Source organism: Anneissia japonica, unplaced genomic scaffold (genome assembly GCF_011630105.1).
Source record: "Anneissia japonica isolate Jap-2015-1 unplaced genomic scaffold, ASM1163010v1 scaffold288158_len382065_cov157, whole genome shotgun sequence".
NCBI lineage: Eukaryota > Metazoa > Echinodermata > Crinoidea > Comatulida > Comatulidae > Anneissia > Anneissia japonica.
Genome location: NW_022707439.1, coordinates 121076 through 144574, shown reverse-complemented (window position 1 = coordinate 144574; position 23499 = coordinate 121076).

Genomic DNA, 23499 nt, shown 5'->3' with positions numbered 1-23499 from the left:
GCGTTACAAAGCATGCTTCATGTACTTGGACAATTCGCGTTGAGTTCAGGTGCAGGTGGTTTTGATTTGATAGCAGTTTCATATAATTTTTTTATAACAGAAAAATATTTAGAAACCATTAAAATGAGATGAGACAACATTGGTCAGGGGCAGTTAAAGCAAAGTTTTACTGTAACCCATTGAGATACGGAAAACCAATTGTGCTTGACGTAAAGCGACTGTGCTTGTTAACCGACTGTGCCAGAAAACCGAGTGTGCTTGAAAATCGGCTGTGTTTGAAAGTTATCATTTTGGCGTTCCAAATGGGCAGTTACGCCCCCTTTTCCCCCAGTTTTTAAATATTAAAAAATCTGTATCTCATTCACCGTTTCCCAGTTTTTCGTCAAACAACTTTTTTCTATCTTAGAAAAATTAGTTCTACAACATATCAAATTTTTTTTTCTTCTGGAGCCTGACTTTAAGATGAAATATGGAAATTATATTCACTTAGTGAGATGGAGACTTCGGTGATCTATGTTGTTACAGTTTTTCAGACCGGTAGTTTCGAACTCCAGACGTTATCTGAGGTCCTCGGTTTAATAATACTGTGATTGTAGACTTTGAAATAAGCGTAATTATAATATAGATGACCAACCCTAGATAAACATACTCATACGTCTGCAAATATATACTCTTTAAATATGGTTCAAAAGCATATAAGTTGAAGTGTCAATGTAATTAAAAACAATAAAAATATTATTGATCTGAAATCACCATAGGGATAGAGCAAACACTAAATAGGACTACGCTTACATAATCATTATCGCTGTAACTATTGTAAAATTAACTATCTATGGAAACGGGGAATTTAATGTAGAGTTCTTGTTTCTATAATTCCATAAACATTTATATATAATGGTGTATATTAAATCGCTCATAATATAAGAAAAAAAAATCCCGAAAGGTAAGATACATTGCTTACCGGTACTTCCATGTTAGCAGGTGCATTGTGTTTGGCCTCAATCATCAGCACTAAAACTAACAACAGATTTTTTTTTACAATCCTTGAAACACAAAATGATTATAAAAATAGGCCTACCACCATATAACAAGTTAATGTGTGGATGTCTGCGATGGTGCAGTAACTATTTTCATATTAGGCCTACTTGAAACGAAGTTTGTGCAAACAGAATTTTGAAAACATGTGAGGTATTATCCATTTTTGTGCAAACAATCTACCATTTTTTAAAAACAAAATTTAGATTGAATAGTTTTAATAGGCATGTATAATGTATTCCATGATTATGTTGTTATTAATTTATATTGCGGTTATAAAGGATACTAACTTAATTAATTTCACGTTCTTGTAGTTCTCGGGCTTTTATATTGACCCCACTTGTTGTGTTATTGTATATTTTCAATCTTGTAAAGATGGGGTTTAACATTATTCTTCAATGACAAACTCGAACAACATAATAAAACTAGGCTGTCACAATATGTAATTTAATAGAATACTATGTCTTTTTGTGAATGATCATTCAAGGAATAGAAAAACGAACCAAAGTTATTATTTAGACCCATAAAAATACAATAGATATGGAAATTACGAACTTCAAACTAATTAGTCTGGCATTTTTTGTAAACCATGATTAAATTGCGAATACTATAAAGGAAAAATGGGCTATATTTTAGACAAAAATAGAGTATAGAGTAAAAATCCAAAAACAATGATTTTTATTTTTTAAGAAACAAGGTCATTAAATAAAATAAAAAAAAAAAACATACATGCATTGATTAAAGGGCTACATACAATAATCCTAAAAAACAAACGCAATGGAACAGACCTTGATAATACCGAGAAATCCGTGAATTTGTGAACAAGATCGGAGATCTAAAGATGCAATCTCTACCGTGCATCAATGGCGGCCTGCTGGATCTCTTGAGATCCAGCAGGCCGCCATACTGAAGCAAAACAGCTTTGTCTTGCAGTACTACTAACTGTATTAAAATAAGATAATGTGTATAATAATATATTCAGTGGCTTTCTTCTCTCCTAAGGATCCCTTCATGTCTGTGCTACCCACCAACTCTTGTCGTCCATCACATACACACATCACTATAGTTCTTCTTCAGTGGCAGTTAAAATTTATTTAAATAGATTTAAAGTATTTCACTGAATAAACAAGGACAGCGTTGTGGATCTACCGAAAACCTTGAAGTTAATCATTATTGATTTTCCTTGTGACTTTATTGATTTTTGTGTTATCTCAACTTTAAATTATAAGACAAGTTTACACTTCGGAGTATTAAGTCAACACTATAAATATAAGTGATTAGAGTGATTATATGAGATTAAAGCACGAGATATATTTATAGTGCACTAGGCCTATAGTAGCATTATATCACCATCATCACAAACATATCATTATCATCGCGTCATCTCCATCATTATCATCACTTTCACAATCGTTGATCATTATAATTATCATCATTAGGCCTATAATTACTATGACCATTGTTATTATGATTATATATTATTGACATAGCTTTATGGAATTCAATATCTTAAAAATAGCATTTAGCATAACAATGACTGTGCATCAGGCTTATGACACCTGTTTATATTGCACTTTCTTTTTGTATCGGTTCTGTTAAGAATTAATCGTCTGCGGAAATCACTGGCAGGAAAGAGAGCTAATCATTGTCTCTCCTGTTCTCATTTTCCTTTCATAGTGAGTTCATCAACGTAGATAATCATGGTCTACTTTTTTAGGATGAATGATCGAATACCTCAATTAAAACATACTTGTTCAGGATAGAATCAGTCATATATTGTCATAGGAATACTGTTCTACTCAGCTGAAAGATCTTATATTAGAGCACGCGTTAAGCTGCACATTTACTGCGTCGGCCAACGAATCCAACTACGCCCCCTGTGAGCGTAACGTAGGATAGTTTGGTAACATCTCATGAATTATGTATTTTGCGCATGCGCTGCTTCAAGTCTTTGTCAGCCTCAGTGATCAGCTGTTCTGTGCATCGCGAATGACCTAGTGTTCGATTTTGATAAAAGTATAAGTGATAATTAAGGTGTTCCCCCCGTAATATTATGTCCTTGGGTGCGGTAAGACACTCTATTTTCCTCGATTCACCTCTGGGAGACAGTACCGGTACCATGTTGAAAAATGATTGAGAGTGCTGCGTGTATATACGTGCATAATAAGTTTGAGCTCTCTTGGACTACAATTAAGCTACACTCCAAGAAAGACCCGTGTTTTTTTTTCTTTTGTTACAATCGTTTAAGATATAATATGCTTAGTGTGATTTTTGAATTACGAAAATATAAAAAAATGATTAAAATTTAGATGATTCTTCCAATAAGGTTTTACTGTTCAGCGTAAATATTTCATATCCTCATATGCATTTCTAAAGACGGTAGTTTATTTTTGATTAGGTAGGTGTACTGTCCGAATTTCTGTAAAACTTAAATAGGAACTAGGCCGCGCCTACGCTATTACTCAAGCTCATCCAACGACTGAATCGTGATAGGCCTCGCCTACACACCCACAGAGCAGCAGATCGTTCATGCTCACATAGACTTGAAAATAGCGCATTTCAATAGAACAACTATTAAATAGTATTTTGTATTTTCAGACTGACAGTAAATGTAAGTGTATTAAACTTCAGAATCTATTATAAATCACTTGTTTTATTCTTGCATTAATTCAAATACAAAGGCTGAATCTCGAGGCTGTTCGCGAGCGATGCACAAACCAGCTGATCACATCACTGATGCTGACGTAGACTTGAAAAAAGCGCATGCGCAAAATACGTTCTATGAGGGATTAGGCCTATGAATAATTCATGAAATTTTACCAAACTATCCTACGTTACGCAAATTCGCCCGCCGCCTGCTGATTGTCGGTGGCAGTCTGAACCGATGTCATTAACAACGATTCGTTGCGCGCGCGTCGTGGCCTTGCGTTCTCCGTTGATTCGCCCCGGCAAACGACCGACGGGCGTCTCTATAATGAAGAAATAATAATAACAATGACAATATTTATATTATGCCTAATCATTAAAAAAAACCAATTATATTTTAATGTTAATAATAAAAATAATGAAAAAAAAATAATAAAGATAATAAAATTATGAAATTATTAATGATTACTTTTTGTGATAAAACAAAATAAAAAATAGATATACCTCAATTAGACCTGCTCTACTTCGTGCATTTATGACGTATAATCGAAGTGGAATAATTAAAACCGCCATAATAAAAATACAGTGCAGAAGGAGCATACGCACATAAACAACATTAGCGTACTGAACGACGTGAATGTCATTGTGTTACTGATGTGTCTAGGCCCATGTTGATACTTTACATAGGCGGATGGGTGGGGTGGTAGCAAACAAAATATATAAATATAAAAAAATAAATAAATATATTGATCGCCAAAAACACCTCCAATGTTATTTTCGGGCGTCTAGAAAACATACCGTACATTTCGATAAGGGCATGCCACCGGACTGATGCCCCGAATATGATCTGGTTATCCACCGGAAGCCATCTTGACAGTGACTACAGGCAAGTTTGAAGTTTAACTAACGTGGATAAATACTGTGCAGCCCCCTTTTTTTTCGCGGGTTTACGATTTTAGATATTTCGCATCCTTTTATTTTCGCGATTTTATGACTTTTAGACGTTTTTTAACTTGATGCAGAAAAACCTACCATTATTTTCTTTAGGTGGGGTTTTCCCGATTTTTTTTTAGCAATCTACCCTCCCGATTTTTAGGCTAGCTACCTTAGGTAGGCCTAGGCTTACTTCAGCTACTCCAGCCTGCCAGCTAGCTTGACCAAGGTTTTTCAAATCGGTGGATCACATGTGTGGCACACGCACGAGCCGCACGATAGGCCTAACATTATTACGCAACAAAGAAGGAATAACAAAATTTGATATGTTTTATAAAAAGATTTTAATAGTTAATAACCAACTAATGGGTATCCATATTATAGAAGAAATACAATGCTGTAATATTTATTCCATTTAAAGGTAGGCATTGGCTTAGTTAGTTAAATGGACCTCCACTGGTAGGCCTATTTTATAGTGCTTATGTTGTAAAAGTGGCCATATAGCATGTCAGATGCGATATTTTTAGAGATTACAATATAAGATATATACCGACATCTAATGACATGTAAATCCAACCTGTCTCTTATACACATCTAGATGTGTATAAGAGACAGGAATGATACTGTGCATTTTTATTTTGAAATATAACGATATAAATTAAATAATAATGTGTAATGCATTTGGCGGGTTTCATTTATTGCAACGGACATTATATTATTGCCGTCGTCTCATATGCTGTTTCTTTTTTTGAACAGACATCACGTATTTCGAGTAACGTACTAATGGACAATTTAATTTAATCGACAATGGTCTAAATGGTTTGTTTGTTTGTTATGGACGTGATTATTTCGATGGGAATATAACGTCCAATGATTGGAATGAAGTTACTCTTAAACACAAAACGTGCACTGGCCAATGTTTTCAAAGTGGCGACGTACAATTTTTTTTCTAACTATGCGTGTTTGCAAATGCAACGTGAAATGTCCCTGTCTGGGCGGTCATTACTCCATTTTTTTTGTCCATGCAACACTTTTGTTCATTGCGTTATCTTTTCTGTACCAGGCTTATTTCAGATTTTGTTTTGAAATGTTATAAAGGAACTTATGCATGGCCCAATAAATTGATGACTATGTCATTCTTTTACGTTTAGGGAAGAAAATTGCTTATCATTTTGTGTGAGGAAACAAAACTCACTACTTTCCAGGATTTTAAATGAGCCTCGGACCCTGGGATTGAAACCCGATAATTCAACAGTATCGATCACGAAAAGCGCACTTTAGAATAGGCATACGCTTAGCCCGTGGGAATATATATATATATATATATATATATATATAAATATATATATACATATTGTATATAAATATATATATATATATACATATATATATAATTTATATATATATGTATATAATTTATATATATATATAGGCCTATATATATAAAACATGATATACATTAATAAGTTAATAATAAGGAATAAACATGAAAAATGTATGTGTTGTGGAGAAGATAGATGATTAGATAATGAAGGTTTCAATAACCATAAACTGTAAATTTTTTAGTCAGCTTGCTGTGGTATTCGAGTAACCCCTTTGGAAAAATGTTGAATAAGTTGAATAAATAAACGTGGGCCCTGCAGACATTAACACCTTCCGTTTAAAATATTGTTCGCGGGCGGAACGGGCTGAACCGATGTAGCTAACCTGCGTGGCTAGGAAGACGAGCGCCCCAGAAACAGTCCACATAATAAATCATTAGGCCTATTATTAGGCCTATATTTTGATACAAATTAAAGAGGTTGTTTTATAAACGTTCCAACTATGGGCATACTTATTGATTTTATAATACTACTTGTTTAATGCATTAAATGAGATTTTTGTAGGGAAAACACTTAAAATCGTAATTATTGTTGACATTTCACTACAGCCGCCTCCACACAACATGGCAATCTTGAAAATCAAACAAAAAATAATAATTGCTAAAGATGAACGAATAAAGTTCGAAAAATCACGATGACTTATCACTATCTTCGGAGTTTGTTTTATGCAGGTTTTCATAAATAATTGTATTGGAAATTTATATTGCACATAGGCCTATGATGAATGCCTTCATATGGAATAAATGAATAAAAAAAGAAGTAAGAGACATGTAAAAACAATATCAAGTTACATCTTGTAGAACGAAAACGCTAATATTAAACATCTGAAGGGTGGAAATGTAATTTTAAAATGTCGAGCACGTAAATATGCAATTCTGTAGTAGCATCTGGGGGAAAGATTTTGAAAATTCAACAACATTGGATTACCGTACTCATTTGAGACAAATAAGTTACCATCTATTAAGACAGTGATCGATAAAAAAAAATGAATTGGTTACCAGCCAATTATTTTTCGAGGAAATGTTTCTGTCCTAATTTGCAATTGAAAGCCGACTGCTTGCATAATTTGGCATATTGGCAATAATAATTTGTTGAATGCAGAGATTTAACGAGTTATATAGGCCTACATGAATAAACACAGTGGCGTATCTACGGGATACCGGAGACCGTACGCCTCCTTCCCTCCGAAAAAATCCACCCCTCACCAACTGGAAATTTTCGAAGCAAACAAATTATGCTCAAATTATGCTCAATTTAAAAAATAACCCCATATCATCATCTTTATTTAAGTGGGGGCTCTCACTTAATCATCCCCATCGAGCCCTCCCTCTTCACCCTTCGCGCTTCCCCCATCAGCCCACACCTTAGTACACACCTATCAAAGATCTTATATTAACTATAAGATCGTTGACACCTATCGACGACAAAAACTAAAACAATCGGTATGACACTGAATGGAAGGGGTGGATGTCGATTATCCAGTGTATAACATGTCGTAATACTAATACAAGCTCTTCTGCTGCTAGATTTATTTTCTCGTAGATGAGTTCTAATTCATGTAGTTTTGCTGATTTTTCTGAGAACTGAATACCCTTTTACAGTTCTGTTGGCAACCTCTAAGAATGATTCGTAAGTTCACAGTGTTGAATGAGCAAACACATCATGTTTTCTTTCTACTAAATGCCAAATAAGCAGATGGTATGTCAATGAAAGCGCAAGCTATATTTTATAGTGCTTATGTTGTAAAAGTGGCCATATAGCATGTCAGATGCGATATTTTTAGAGATTACAATATAAGATATATACCGACATCTAATGACATGTAAATCCAACCTCATAGTATCAAATCCGAGTAAGATACAGTAAACTAAACGAAAACGATTGTATCTGCAGTCTATACATGATAGATAGGTTAGACTAAGATTTGAGAAGTACATTCTTTTGTTGTAATTACTCCTACATTAAAGTTTGTATGAGGAAAAACAATCAAGAAAAAAAATGGATGCTCATTATCGCAGCCTCACTACTCTCCTTATCCGACGTTACCTTCTCAAATAATTGCGTATCCATCGTTTCCTATTGTAGGCTTATTACTATTTTCAGTTAACATAGGCCCTATACATACAGTACATAATATAGGACCAGTAATAATAATAACAAAATCTATTTATAATAGCCTACTAGAAATTGCAAATTGCAAGTAAAGTGCTGCGAAGTACAACTGCGGCATATAAATGTTCTTCGAACAAAATTATTTATGCGAGTCAAGTGAAAATAATGAATAATAAAAATATAACAAATAATATGAGACGCGACCCATTGTCTATATTAGAACACTGACGAGCTGACGTAGAAACATAGTAAAAACGGGCGTTGGTACCGTGTATGCCAGTATACAACAAGCGTCGCCTAAATGTAATAATTAGCACGCTGAAATAGGCTAGTAAATAAGTTTAACTGGATTCGTAAATAATATTGGCCTCAAAATATTTTGTGCCTGAGACATGGTCCGATTAAACGTATAGGAAACCTATAGGAATAGTAATACTCGAGCGTCGCCACATGCGGACTTTGGTACGTGTAGGGTAGTCTACAAACGTCGCCTAAAGTAATTGATTTTACCCGGCAGAACGAAACTCCGCTTTTCAGTCGTCTTAGGCCCTTGTTTTTTGACAAACAATGACCTTTCAGAGGTCAAATTGCTGTCAAGAATATGAATTGGCTGCTTCGCAGCAATTATATGTCATTGATTTTATTGTATCAATTTGTGTTGTTTAATTGTATGGTTGTTTCCTTTGTTTTTCGTCGCAAGTAAGTCAATTTCCGAATTCGTATTTTTAATAATTATGAATGAATTTGACGATAAAGAATATACACACTTTTTTTTCTCAAACTTGCGGTATATCGACATTTAATGCCGTTCAAATAGTCATGCGTAAAAGAATGTGAAATATTAGTTTTTTTTAAATCGGATTTTAATTCCCAACGAAGCCTCAATGAACCAATTTAAGGCGCCTGCATTGACTGTAGAAAAAGTCCGGTTCGAATCCCGATGGTGCCGACTAGATCTGAGTTGCTTATACAAAAAAATGTAAAAAATGTGTTGTAGTCAGAGTTTCATTGCAAAAAAAAGATTGCCATTAAGATGATCTTTTATCCACAGTGTCTAAAATTGAAACAAGTTACATACTGCCGGATACGAACGACAGGCAGTAAATACAGTATTCAATCACACATTCAGCGATTCAATAATAATGACTGTATCAACTACTTCCCATTTCGATACATCACTTTCACTGTACTCCAAATTGTTATTATGCGGATTTAGAAAAACCTGGAGAGACTGTCTGTGAAAAGTCTAAAAAAACTCACACTAAAACATCAAGTAAACAATTTGAATTGCTCATTTGTCTTTGTATATCTAGTTAATAGATGACCTGGTGTTAGCATCAGTGATGATAAATAGCGGCCACAGAATATACATTTCTTGTACATTAAAGTTTGTGTTTATAAGCAATGAAATACTCACACCAGTTGCTGGAGCGAGAACCAATTCACGACCCATCTACAGTGCTAGTCGGACGAAGTCAATGTGTGGTTTCTAAGTTGTAGGCCTATATATGGAACTATATACCGGTTATATAATAATATAATAATATATATATATAACGTTATATACTGAAGCAAAACAGCTTTACCTTGCAGTAATAGTACTAACTATATTAAAATAAAATAATATTCAAGAATATTATTACTATTATAAAAAAATAACAAAAATAGTTATGAAGATTAATAATAATCATCATCAATATTGTTAAAGTTTGCTTAATAGTTACTGGGTAGTCTCCAATTAGCTTTTTCATTACCATAACAATGTTTTATTTACCAAGTTTGGCTCTTTGCATGTTTGACATCATTCGTAACGCAAAATTACCATTTGATACGAGTTTAAATCCATCAAAATTAGAACAGACCGGTATTTGTCAAAGTATGTAGGCTACCAAAGTATTGAATATAACGACGTTATCCTCTGATACTTAACACATTTGATTAAGGAATGCATTTACCTTACAATACTGACGTATGAATGTAATCTAACTTTTCTTCTCTATATCGTGTGGTTGATAACTTTCATGTTTGATAATGGAATTTATGTTTGAATGTATCTTTAATGCTTTGACATGTTCCGCGATAAGGTATAAATAATGTATACAAATGTTAGATTATGATTCCAATGATCGAGAGCAGTGTATTTACAATGGATTGATATGCAAAGTATATTGCGACCTAATAGTATAATATGTGTGGAAACTAAATAATAGAATTACTGAAGATAGAGCAACTTTTAATAGCTGTATAATAAAATAAAACAGAATTTAGTTCTCGCTCATGCTCATCATCACCATCATCATCATCATCATCATCATCATCATCATCATTATCATCATCATCATCATCATCATCATCTTCCTCTTCATCCACCTCCTCCGCCTCATTCATTACAGCATTATTCATCATTCTCATACTCATTATTATCATCAAAATCAAGTAAACTAGGCCTGGCACCACATTTTCACTAACATATAGAAGAACGAAAGCACTAACCTAAACATTAAATTTGAACACAATTTAGACATGAAAGACAAAACATGAGATTAAATTTGTCAAGAATCTGAGTGGCGGTTTACAAAATGTCGGCTGATAAATTCTGAAAAGTCGATGTTACTAATATGTGTCGATACTCATTAGCAGAGTTGTATCTATATTGTAGATCGTATTGGGTTAAGTACAATAGGCCTATATGATAGCCTATGTATAATACGTACCGGTATTGTATTTGTTTTCATAATGTCGGTTAACTCCCTTTTACTAAAACTCTTTCTCAGAATTATATATTTCTATTATCATGAAATACATCCAACTTCTGACAATCTATTATATATTGTGGTTGATTTTTTTTTTGCCGCTAATGATGGATATCCATTTTAGTTACGTCCTAACGTCAAATAAATTTATTTGACCAAGGGTAGATTTCATTCGCCCAGAGCTATCTGTAAAATACAAAATTTTACTCTTGGAAGCAAACATAGTAATGACAGTTCACTGAGCACTCCTTGAATTTTAATGGTGATATAGACTTTTTCTATGTATTTGAATTCTGAGTATAAAAATCATATCAATATGGAAATTTCATTTATGTAATATATTACGTGGCCTTAATTTCTATCCTTTATTTGTATTACTATATAGGCCTAGTATTCTTATCATTATTGTATATACTTTATTTTTTATATTTGTAGAACCGTCTATTTGGTTTAATTATCAGTGGTGTATGTGTATGTCGGAACCATTATATATATATACTGTCTCTTATACACATCTAGATGTGTATAAGCTACTGTTCCTTGTTAGTTCTATCTTTATTTTCCTTAATGGTCTATCTCGGTCCGCAGCTTCCATTTGATTCAACAAACAGCAGCCTACCCATTTATTTCACATCCTCCTTTGTTTTTTTCTGTATAAGGTTCCCATATATATATTATTTTTTTTTCAATTACTTACGAGGTACTGTAAGTTGTGAAATGATTAATTTTATGTCGAATTCGATTTTGGCGTTGTATATCAGATTCTACCTCTCGCTTTCAGGCTCAGTTTCTTGAAACTTCTCACCCACATTTTAAATGCTATTAATCTCCCTACTCTATGCGGCGTTCATCTCTTTCATTCATGCAAGGCCATTCCTGACTACTGACTTGTACATTACATTTGTAATGACCTGTAGATGTAGGTTTGAGGTCATTGTGCTCATACAGGAAATACAAAATTTGAGCATCATTTGTGCATTGATCAACGTCCCAGTTTTTCAGTGCAGGTATTTGGTTCTAATTTTTTACAGTCCCAGTTATTTCAAGTCTAATTTTAGTTGGCTTAAACATTAAAAAATTCATCTTTATGATTTTCCTGTTTGTCCCCTACCTACCACCTCTATGTCTACCGCTCCTCCATCTTGTTTAAAGACGGTCCTTCAATCTTTTTCTGGTATAGACACAGATTCCTACTCTTAATGATATCACGTCTCTTTACATGCACATACAATACTCAACTGTATCTTGAATTTTGTCTCTTTTTGTCTTATTGTTGTCTCTTGTAGTATTTATTGGAGTCTCTTGTGATAGCTTTCAGGAATTTCATCTCAGCGACCTCCAATTTGTTTATGATTTTTTGACGGCCCATGTCTTGTTTAATACAAGCCACTGATCAAATCATTTGTGTACTTCTTATCTTCACACAGCACCAGAGTTTTATAACTTTTCTGTTCCAAATAACATCCGGATGATAGTTAGAACATTCGGCTTTGTATGCGCTCGCAACTTAAACGATTACAAATACGTACGTTTGCAATGCGCTTACGGATGTTTTGACTAGCGATGACAATATCGCACATACTTTACAAGAATAAGTAGGCCTAGATAAATTTTTCAATGACTTCTTAAGATTTACTGTTTCACACGACACTCATTTCAAATTTAAACTGAAATACTGATATTGATGTTTACAGTTGTTTTTTAAATTGAATAATACTGCAGCGTTGCTTAAAGCTTAACTTACACAAAGTCAGCCGACAAATTCTTCTGCGCTTTGTGTGAGCGCCGTTGCAAATCCAGGCGGTTGTTGGTAGTATGCTGAACGGATCGACGTTGAAAACGATCAGCCGCTCATTCAACTGCCAAGAGCCGGGTATAGACCTAAAGTAAATAACCTTTAAAAACTATTGATTATTACTTTTAAGGGCAGGATTAGAACATCTGGTAGGCTTCATTTATTGTTACGATTTTAGTTTTTTTTTTTTAGTTTTAGAAATGTTTTTGTACTGTTTTTTCTGTAGGTTGATGAATTCGAATAATAATAAAAAAAAAAAAAATGAATAAAAATAACATGGAGTCTATCTCTATCTCTCTTAACCAACATTATCTTAGTTCGGGTCCCAGGGGTGTATCCTGGATTTTTTCTGAATGAGCTTGAAGCGGATGGCAGGCTTTGTTTCAGAATTGCTGGAATTGAGATGAGCCTAGATTACGTCACGCAATTGGCAAGGTCTTTGGACTCATTGCTGGCACCTCATCAATGCTTTTTCATATATGTCATTGGGAAAAGGCCCTAAAAAATGTGGACCTTTCAAAACTTGTATATACCCATGGGTCCACAACAAATACGGCAATTAATATATAAGTACAAAACTATGCAACATTGGTCATAATTTGTAAAATGGATACCGGTACATTATGACCAATGTGTTAAAACAGAAGCACTTTAAAGCTTATTTCAAATGTTATGGTGTTTTGTTGTAGGCCTACTACACTTTTTTTTTTATATAATAACCAGTAAAATTTTGCCCAGGCTCAGTGTTCTTATCTTTTGGCCTGTTTCAGACTCAAAATGTTCTTATTTTGTTCTTATGTTACACGCTTTTCAAACATAGAAAATTATTATTGTACAGCAGTATACACTGTACTGGAATGTATGTAAATTGGCCCCGAAAAATGACCCCTGAAAAAAGGGCACCGAAAAAATGGTCCCTGCAAAAAACGGCCACAAATAACAGGTAGGTAGGCCTACACCTACTGTACTGTATTATAGAGGGTATTACATAGTCACACCTACTGCACATAAGGTACATATATAATTTTTTGGTTTTTCTAGTTTTTAAAAATAAAAATCTCATTTGACATTCTACCTGGGTCGTGACAAAGTGCGAGCCAGCGAGTCATGCGAGCCAATGCGCGAGTCATGCGAGCCAGCGAGCCATGCGAGTCATACATTTTAAATCCTTTTTTTCACCGGGAAGCTTTGCCTGTGTAGTCCAGTCATGCGCAGTACATACACTTTTTCGAATCGTCGATCCGAAGTATGCAGCGCTGATAGAGATGTTGTTAAAATAAATAAAAAATACAAATATACAGATACATACATGCAGATATATTTATATATATGTACCACATCTTTATAGATTATAGAGATTAATGAATATGCATACAAAATATGTATGGAGAAAAATGAAGGAGGCTTTGAGCCAATGAAGATATATATTCATGTACAATCGTGTACGATTAAACTCTCTTGGAATAGGTGCATGGCCGATTAGGTCAGTTGAAAACATGATTTTGTCCTAAACTTTCCTATCAACGTAAGCGGATCTGTCTCTTATACACATCTGCACTACTCATTTTACCTCAGCCTCAAATTGTTCTTATTTTGTTCTTAATTTTTAAGCATTTTCAACCTCAGTGTTCTTATAAAAAAAGTGTATGACGGTAAAGCAGTATCCCACGACATCTAGTAAATGTATCCTGAAATACCTGATTATGCCTAGATTCAAAAAGCGCTTGTAGAAGTGTTGAAATAGACCTATTACAAATTTTCTTTTAGAAAAATAACTTTCCTACCACGGCCGCCTGCCACTGTTTCGCTTAGTGGAAATCAGCCTGAAAGCCTTAGCAACTGCAATCTGACGCAACATTAATGTCATAGCCTCATTGACCTTTCCTGCCATTTCATTTGTTTTTAAGCATGCACAATCTTTTGCGTTATTAATCTTCTAAGTAGACCTATAGGTTTATGCATCAAGTGTGGACTGGAGGAGATCATGTCAGTTTAAAGATGTGATTTCCATAATTCTCATTTGCAAACAAGAATAAAGTGTCACTAAAAAACCAGGCCCGTATCCAGGGGGGTTTTTATGGTTCGGGAGGATCTCCCTTTTCTAGCAAACACCCCACTTTTTTAGTGAACCCCCCTCCCCCCACTTCCACTAAAATTTCCTGAACAAGTCCTCCAACCGAACAATGCACTACAGACCTACCCAGCCACCCAGACTCGGACGTTTTCAAACAAATCGCATGCTTTATTAGCATTATTTAGACCCATAAAGCACAAAAATTCTCTGGCTTCGGGGACTTCACCGATCCCATCATCGGTGCTTCGATCCTACACCCCACGCCCAGAGAACCCCTCCCTCTTGGAAGAACCTGGCTACGGGCCTCAAAACAACGTTAAATAAAATTAACTACAAATTTGAAAACGTGTTGTGGTAACATGACCTAATAATTATATGTAGGCTTACATAAATGTTATTGACCTGTGCCGTGTTAACGCCATGGTCGACAATGTCACTAGGTTTATAAGGCCTGAAAGTTACTAGGATTATAGCCTATAATTCTGCTGTCCTTGTTATTTACGTAAATACTCTTACATGGATTGTTGTAAATGGGTCCTGAAATAATTAAAAATAACATGTAGAGCTAAATTAAGTGTGATTTGAAAGTTGATGCAACTTCCTGAAAGCTGCAGTGTCCGTAGAAGCCAGGACATGGGCATCGGTAAGTCGAAATGAAATATTAAGCCCAAAAGGACTTTCGAGGAAACATATGCATAGACCATGTCAATAAAGTAAAACATAAATAATATTCCTGTTTATTACTACAAATATTTAACCCCTAGAAGCATATTGGTAATCATTAATCTTGTACGCTACTAAAAATGATGAATTAGTATGCAAATCCTACAAATTGCCTGAAGCTATTCCATTTTTATGGAAAGTTATTATTAGAGTATAGAAAAGGGGTAGAATGTAGTGAACTGTTTTTATTTTTGCATGCACACAATAAAACTCATGCAGTACTATATGTACCAGGATGTAGGTGGCGCCCTTCAAAAACACAGAGGGAAAAAAAAACGCGTAAAAGCAAAAACAGGAGTGAGATCCTTTTCCAATGTAGTTTATAGTTCAGAATTAATTTAACAAATTAACCACTAAGTAAAAAATAGTTGAGCCATATAGTACCTTGCAAATCAACCCAGAATCCCGGTAGTTTGTTGATTGTTTATTGGTAGCGTCCCTTCGCTGCCAGAAATAGTTTTTTTTGGCAGTTGCGTCCCCGGTGACATCCCCTTTTCAAATGTTAAGAAATAACCAACATAAATTTTAAGTATTAATTAGCAAGAATTTAGTCCAATGAAACTGTTCATCATCTTGATACCTTCCAAAGAAAATTGACCCTACCAGCGTCACCACGGCGTCCCCACCGATCGATCTAACGTGACGTTGTTATGTGGGTGTTTTGTAGATTATCGAGAATGGTAATATCACCAAAATAATAGATAAAATGACAGTTGAATGACCAACAAAGACAAGTGAAGACGATAGTTCGTCATTAGAAGTTATTTAGTATAACTTTTTTCGGAAAATTAATCTCAAAATCGAATTGCCGACCCCGGCGTTATCAGTGACGTCGTATGATTTGTGTGCAATTTTTACCAATTAACTCTAAAGTAAACAATAGTTGAGCCATGTAGTACCTTGGAAATCAACCCAGAAACCCGGTAGTTTGTTGATTGTTTATTGGTAGCGTCCCTTCGCTGCCTAAAAATAGTTTTTGGCAGTTGCGTCCCGGTGACATCCCCTTTTCAAATGTTAAGAAATAACCAACATAAATTTTAAGTATTAATTAAAGTGCCATTCTCCAACTTTTTTCTCATGCAGCCTCAAACATGACGGGGCTCAGGTGGATACAGTAATTTTCCTAGTTTTTATGTATGAAATTGCCATGCATCAAAATTCCCCAATTTTTAACATTTCTCACCTCAGCCTCATCTTACGGGGCGCCGTTTGGGACATTGCTATTTATGTCTTTAAATAGGCATTCTGTTGCTACAGAAATAATTATAAGAAAGTATAATACATACTCCAAGTATTGAAATACACGCCATCGTGTTGGGATTCAATATTTCGACATTAATGTCATCATCAGGAATGAGAAATAATTATGTGCCACAGAATTATTACTTTCAAAATATTCTTTGCTACATAATTATTTCTGTTATTACAGAAATAATTATGTACCACAGAATTATTACTTACAGACTATTCTGTGTATGTATGTATGTATGTACCACACAATTATTACTTTCAAACTATTCTGTGCACAGAATTATTTCTGTAGTAACAGAAATAATTAAGTACCACACAATTATTACTTTCAAACTATTCTGTGATAACAGAAATAATTATGTACTACATAATTATTTCTATGCTCACAGAAATAATTCTGTCAAGGACAGAAATAATTCTGTGCACACAGAATTATTTCTGTTCGGACAGAATTTTTTCTGTCCTCTCACTATGCAAATTGGAAGGTGGAGTTTCCATCAAATATCCAATAAAATATTTAATAATATTTTTAGGCTATTTCAAAGTGGAATTATCTCGACGAGGTTTTACACAAAGTCAAAAAATAATGTTTTGCTGCATCAATTTCAGGGAGACTGTGGTCCACTGTAAATTCAATAGCCATGGTTTTAGCTACTTGTGTAATACGTAATAAAGGATTAAAAATCTATTTTTAGAAAAAATAGTGATACGTCAATAGCAGTACGTCACTCTCATTGGTACATACTATTTTGAGATAGTTTAGTTTCGTCCTATATCTATATTAAGTGATGTTTGCTTTTCGATAATTATATGGATTTTTTGTATCTTCACAAACACATCTTTATAGATTATAGAGATTAATGAATATGCATACAAAATATGTATGGAGAAAAATGAAGGAGGCTTTGAGCCAATGAAGATATATATTCATGTACAATCGTGTACGATTAAACTCTCTTGGAATAGGTGCATGGCCGATTAGGTCAGTTGAAAACATGATTTTGTCCTAAACTTTCCTATCAACGTAAGCGGATTTGTTCAAATTCTACTATGGAAAACATGTCGTAGGTAAATTATTTCGTTATTAGCTAAAAGGTCAAGCATTGTAATGCGGATACAATACAATAATATTAATTATTGTTTCAAATTGAATGAATTAATACCGGAACCATGACAGAGTGCGCTAAAAATTAGTTCAGTTATGTTGTGTTAATTGTTCTGTAAGGTATAAATTGGGTTAATTTTGATGTAGGCCTAGTAGTCAAATAAGTTGAATTATTACCAGGCGTTATTTAAAATTTGAAATAAAGTCAATTCAATTACGGTACCATTCGTGTATTACTGATCAATTACAGTCTGTTTCAGTCACAAAACATTTGTTTATACGTGGTTTTTTGTTTTTATTATAACCCATGTAGGCTTACCTGATGGGGTATGAGATACCGAGCCTTTTGATTCCTGAGAAAAAAGAATCACACAATTTTATTGGCAATTATTGCTTTAGTTTCTGCGAATGATCCTTCCGTAGATAGGGATGCCTAGCCCCTTGAATAATTATCATCTCGATTGGTACCACATGTTTATATCATGACTTCAAACAAATATTTTACTGTTTGAGATATGCCTACATACACTTCCAAAATAAGTAAAACTAACACACACACGCACACACACAAATAATCGGTCATAGGTTAGGGCGAGGCCTATGTGAATGTGACGTACACCGGCTGTTCAAGCATTGCTATAAACATTCATGCTGCGTGCTACTCTATCTGTATCAACTACGTCATACAATCATTACGAGCCTATAATGTTAGAGATTTGGTACACAATGTACAAATCGATCATTTCACTTTAAGTACACAACTGTTGTCTGTTTATTTGATAGCAGTGAGGCGTCATTCTACAATAATTTATAAACCCCAACATCAAATTAAAACTACGATTGCTTCATAACATGAGACACAATAAAATCTCCATCATCGCATATTCGCCTCTAGTATATTATTGGTAATTCTCACAGGCTGATGCATTGCTATGTAGAAAAAGGGAATATAACTACTGTACTGTCAAAATTTAGCATAAAGCCTGTTTTGTCTAGACGAATTTATCGTTGGTTCGGTTCCTGAGCTCTGATTGGTTGCGCACATTTTTCACTTCGCAAAAAGTAGAAACAGTTCGAACTACCAACCTAGCTGAAGCGAAAACTCCTATAAAAATGTGAATGCGCATGTGGATAAACGACGCTTTCGATTCGGGCGAATGAATTCGCATAGTGGAAAACCGGCTTTAAAGCTGGTTTTTCACTTGGCGAATTTATTCGCCCGAATCGAAAGCGTCGGTTCGCTTCCTGAGCTCTGATTGGTTGCGCATATTTTCGCTTCGCATAACGCCAACAGTTAATGTAAATGCGCATGCGTATGAACCGACGATTTCGATTCGCGCGAATAAATTCGCCTAGTGGAAAACCGGCTTAAAATGGCAAAATATTCGCACAGATTTTTGGAAATTCCGTGACGTCATATATCAGTACACACCCCTACGCGCGTATATTGCATAACGACGTCATTAATTGTTGAAAAGGAAATTGGTGTCCTTTGTACTTGGTTGAAGAGTAAATTAGATGGAGACTTTATTCACCGATTTCTTTTTACAAATACTATCAGCAATGTATGCTTCTCGTTCGATCAATCATCAGTCATTGCAGTAATTAACTCTGACCGCGTTCGTGTTTGATGATTTAAATAAACAGCAACAAACAATTACGATTTTGACCGATGATGAATATAAGAATCGTTAATTTGAAATAATAGAATAGGGTCGTGTAGAACGTTTTAAGTACTTGGCCAGTTGATACGTTATTCCCAGGAACAGAAGGTTAATCCTTTGTAATATTTAGAGCAAAATGTGGGTTAGGCCTACTGATTTAACTCATTGCTGTTCCAATAGGCATTTATGAAGAAGATGTAGAACATACAAAACGAATGATAAACGACACGTCTATATATACAAGGTAATCAATGAGAAAAATAGTATATTTTGCAGTATAGTAGTGGACCAACTATTCAATAGTGTATTATTGATAATAAAATTCAAAAGTCAAACACTTGTGTAATCTGATAGGTTTTAAATCCTTGTTCGATACCTTATCAGCACCTATTCCGTATGTGTGTACTTGGCTCTGTCATCTAATATTGTAGGCTACCTATTTTATAGCGATTAAAGTACTGTACCATTGCGCATAAAGTTCGTGATGTCAACGAGCACGTATATTCAAATGACCCTACGCGTTGCAATAACCAATCGAGTGATAGCTAATCGAAAGAAAAGATTACAGTTTATTTGAACAGTCAGGATGACTTGTTCTGAAACAAATGTAAGCTATGCATTAACTTCATGCAACACTTTAACGAGACAGTGGTCATTTTGAGGATATCATACAAAATGCCATGCCTAATGCAAAGATGACCACATTACAGGCCCTGTTAATGTATTTAGGCTTTGCAATGCTATTACACGCTTTTATAAAGCTTAAACCCGTTAAGATAACAAAATACCATTAACACATTCACAAGACGTTTTTAATCTTCTAAAAACCGAATAATGCTATTTAATCGATTGTGTTTTCTGTATATTTCAATATTTGTAGATCTAAATAGTTGAAGATCGTCAATAACGACATGACAACTCATTACTATGATCCAAGTTGTAATACACGATGGTTTACACATCAACACACGTCTACTTAGTTTCGAACACATGTTTATAGTGGGTTTAAGGTAGTTTTAAACATATAAACACCATAGTGTGAGATTATATTTAATTTAGTAAGCAGATGACGGCGATTAAGAGATCTGTATATACGAGGAAATATCGATTAGTGGATTTAATTGGTGAGCTTTATGTACAACCCAGTGACATTTTTGTGACCAAGCCTATCAGTGAGCTGCTGTATTGGTCCTTTTTCTTAGAAGAAAAAAAGTCGTTTTTCATGAAAGTGAAATTCCTTCAGATTTTGTATATGCCTATCTGAATTGATACGAACCTAAGCACAAAATAGCATCATCCAAACACCTATTTATACTTCTATTGGGTATGTTTGGATGCGTAATTGCTTTCGTGTTCATAATTCCAAATAGGCCTTTATTATTATTCACATTACAAAACACAAGGCTGCATTATTGATTTATATATGAAATTACGTATTAAAAATTATGTTGCGTTCCTGGAAGGTAAAGTCGTATTCTCTCAATATAGCACACAAGTCATGTTAATATACCTATAATCTAATATAATTTATTTTTATTATATATTATCTAATTGCATTTAGGGCCTACCTCAGAATAATAAAAGCTTGGTTCTCACGAGAGTCTTTAGCCTGGTTCTCACGAGAGCCCTAGTATCCGGATCGGGAGCTAACCGTTAGCACTAACCGTTGGCACCTGCGTGAGAACGCCCGATCGGTTAGCGCTAACCGTTAGTGGTATCCGGTTTCTTATTTGCCAGTGATTCGATCATGATATTCTTGGTATCCGGATCGGGATTTTCTCGTATGGACGCACGGCAGCTAACGGTTAGCAGGGTCCGGATCCTGCTAACCGTTAGCTGCCGTGTGAGAACAAAGCCAATGTTTCTCTCATTTATATCACGTTCCTTGCTCTTATATGTTCAGAGTACCTTAATGGAGTCTATGTCAGTTAGGCTATACTCGCACTGTATTATTATTATTTGACTTCCACATTTTACTCATTACTAATCCAAGCACGATAATGAAGTTTTTCTATATGGAAACTATTTCTGTACAGGTACAGGTACTTATTTTTTTTATGGGTTAACATCATTATTCGAAGGCTTCGGCTCCAATCAGTAGTTATTAATTAAACCCCATCAGAATGATAAAATTATTTAAATGCTAGAATGCTTCAGATCCACATATCTACGACACGTGACCCCAACGAACTCTTTCCATAGACTCTACTAGGATACAAGGTGGCCCCTGGAACTCTATGACGCCCCATTACAGAATCCTACTTACCGGACTGCCAGGTCTCATGATGAGTATTACTTTGTATCAAGTATGGCTAGACACTCACTGCTAGGCTAAAATTGAGTACGCAAACTTATAGTTAAGAAACTATCGTCAGGTCTTGGTTTTATCTCCGTCCCAATAATGACAAAAGCTACTATAACTATTATAATGCTCAGTTTACTTATCAAAAACATTGTTTTAACAACAATCAGTGTTATCTTATAAATTTAATTCTATGACAGGCAATGATTTATTTATTTATTTAAATAAATTGTATATCTCTCTCCTCCCCCTCCTTTCCCCTCGTGGAGGAAAACAACAATTCGTCGGGGAGAAACAAAATTATATGGCGCCACCCCATCTCACTGACATTGCATTTATCGCCTAGTATTTTATATGAAAATCGCAGTTACAGTATTTAAACGACCAATGTGCTACTGCTATTACTACTGTATTGCTAGTACTACTAGTGGCCTAGCCTAATATTAGTAAGGTACTAGTACTAGGCCTACTACTAACACAATTGAAAATGATTGTGATGAAGATGATGATATATTTATAATAACAATAATAATAATGAGAATGATACTGATAAGGTGGGTTATGATAATAATGATGATAATGTTAATATCAATAATAAAAATGTTAACGCCTTAATCTTTCAACATATTATACACAAAACAGTGTACTGTATACATACAGTGTTGCCGCCATAAACAGAATTATGTAAATCTTGTTTTAAACCCACTTTTTTTATATTATCAAGATTAACAACTTGATAACTGAACTGAACAATTGATAACTGTTTTATGCGTTATAAATTAGAGTCACAGATAAATCGTATGCATTTGAATTGGTGTGTTGTTTTTTCTCAAGGACTGTTAGCGGCTTAGATAAATACATTTTGTCTTTAACTAAAAACGTAATAGCGTATAATTAGAGTTAAGTGTATTACAAACACAGTCAATGTAATTAACGCTGTCTCTTAGCGTATTAGTTTAATAATGTTGAAGAGTAGATTATTGTTTTGCATACTGACAAAAATAAGCGCCTGCACAAGTTAAATGAAACATCAACGAGTTAATCTTATTACTATAATTATATTCAGTTAATTTTTTTTCCTTTTGAAGTTTCGAACTTCGTCTTGTGCACTTGTTTTTCTGAGCGCATAGTATCCTGGGCGAGGAGCGGCTCAAACCAGCGCATAGTTAGCGGAGACCCTGCCATACCCCGCTCGGCCAGTAAAACTGAATGGCTCACAAAAATATATTGTAATAAATTAAAATTAATATATTTATTTCTATCCGTAATAAATATTAATATTAAAATTAATATATTTATTTCTATCCGTATTTCTATTTATCATTAGCGCCATCAAACGATAGTCTTTAATCTGTGGCGATTGACGCAAAAATAAATAATCTCATAATTGAGCACATTGACAGGTTGGCGTGTATCTCGCACTTTGTAACGTGTGGAATTTCGAAAAGTGTAAATTTTAGATAGTATGGCTGTAATCTTATGATATGTGGCAGATTACGATTAAACCATCCTGTTATAAACACGTTAGCAATTCTGTGCCAATTATGGGCAGTCGATCAACGCCACAGGTTTCTAGAGTAACAACTGACCAGAATGATAAATAGATACAGTATACTCTCATTTTGGTTGATAATTACCAGCAGAGTAATTTCAACAGATATCCATTTAAAAGGAACATTTTAAAAGTAATAGCTTACGTGTGAAGTACCGTAGATGCAGCAAAT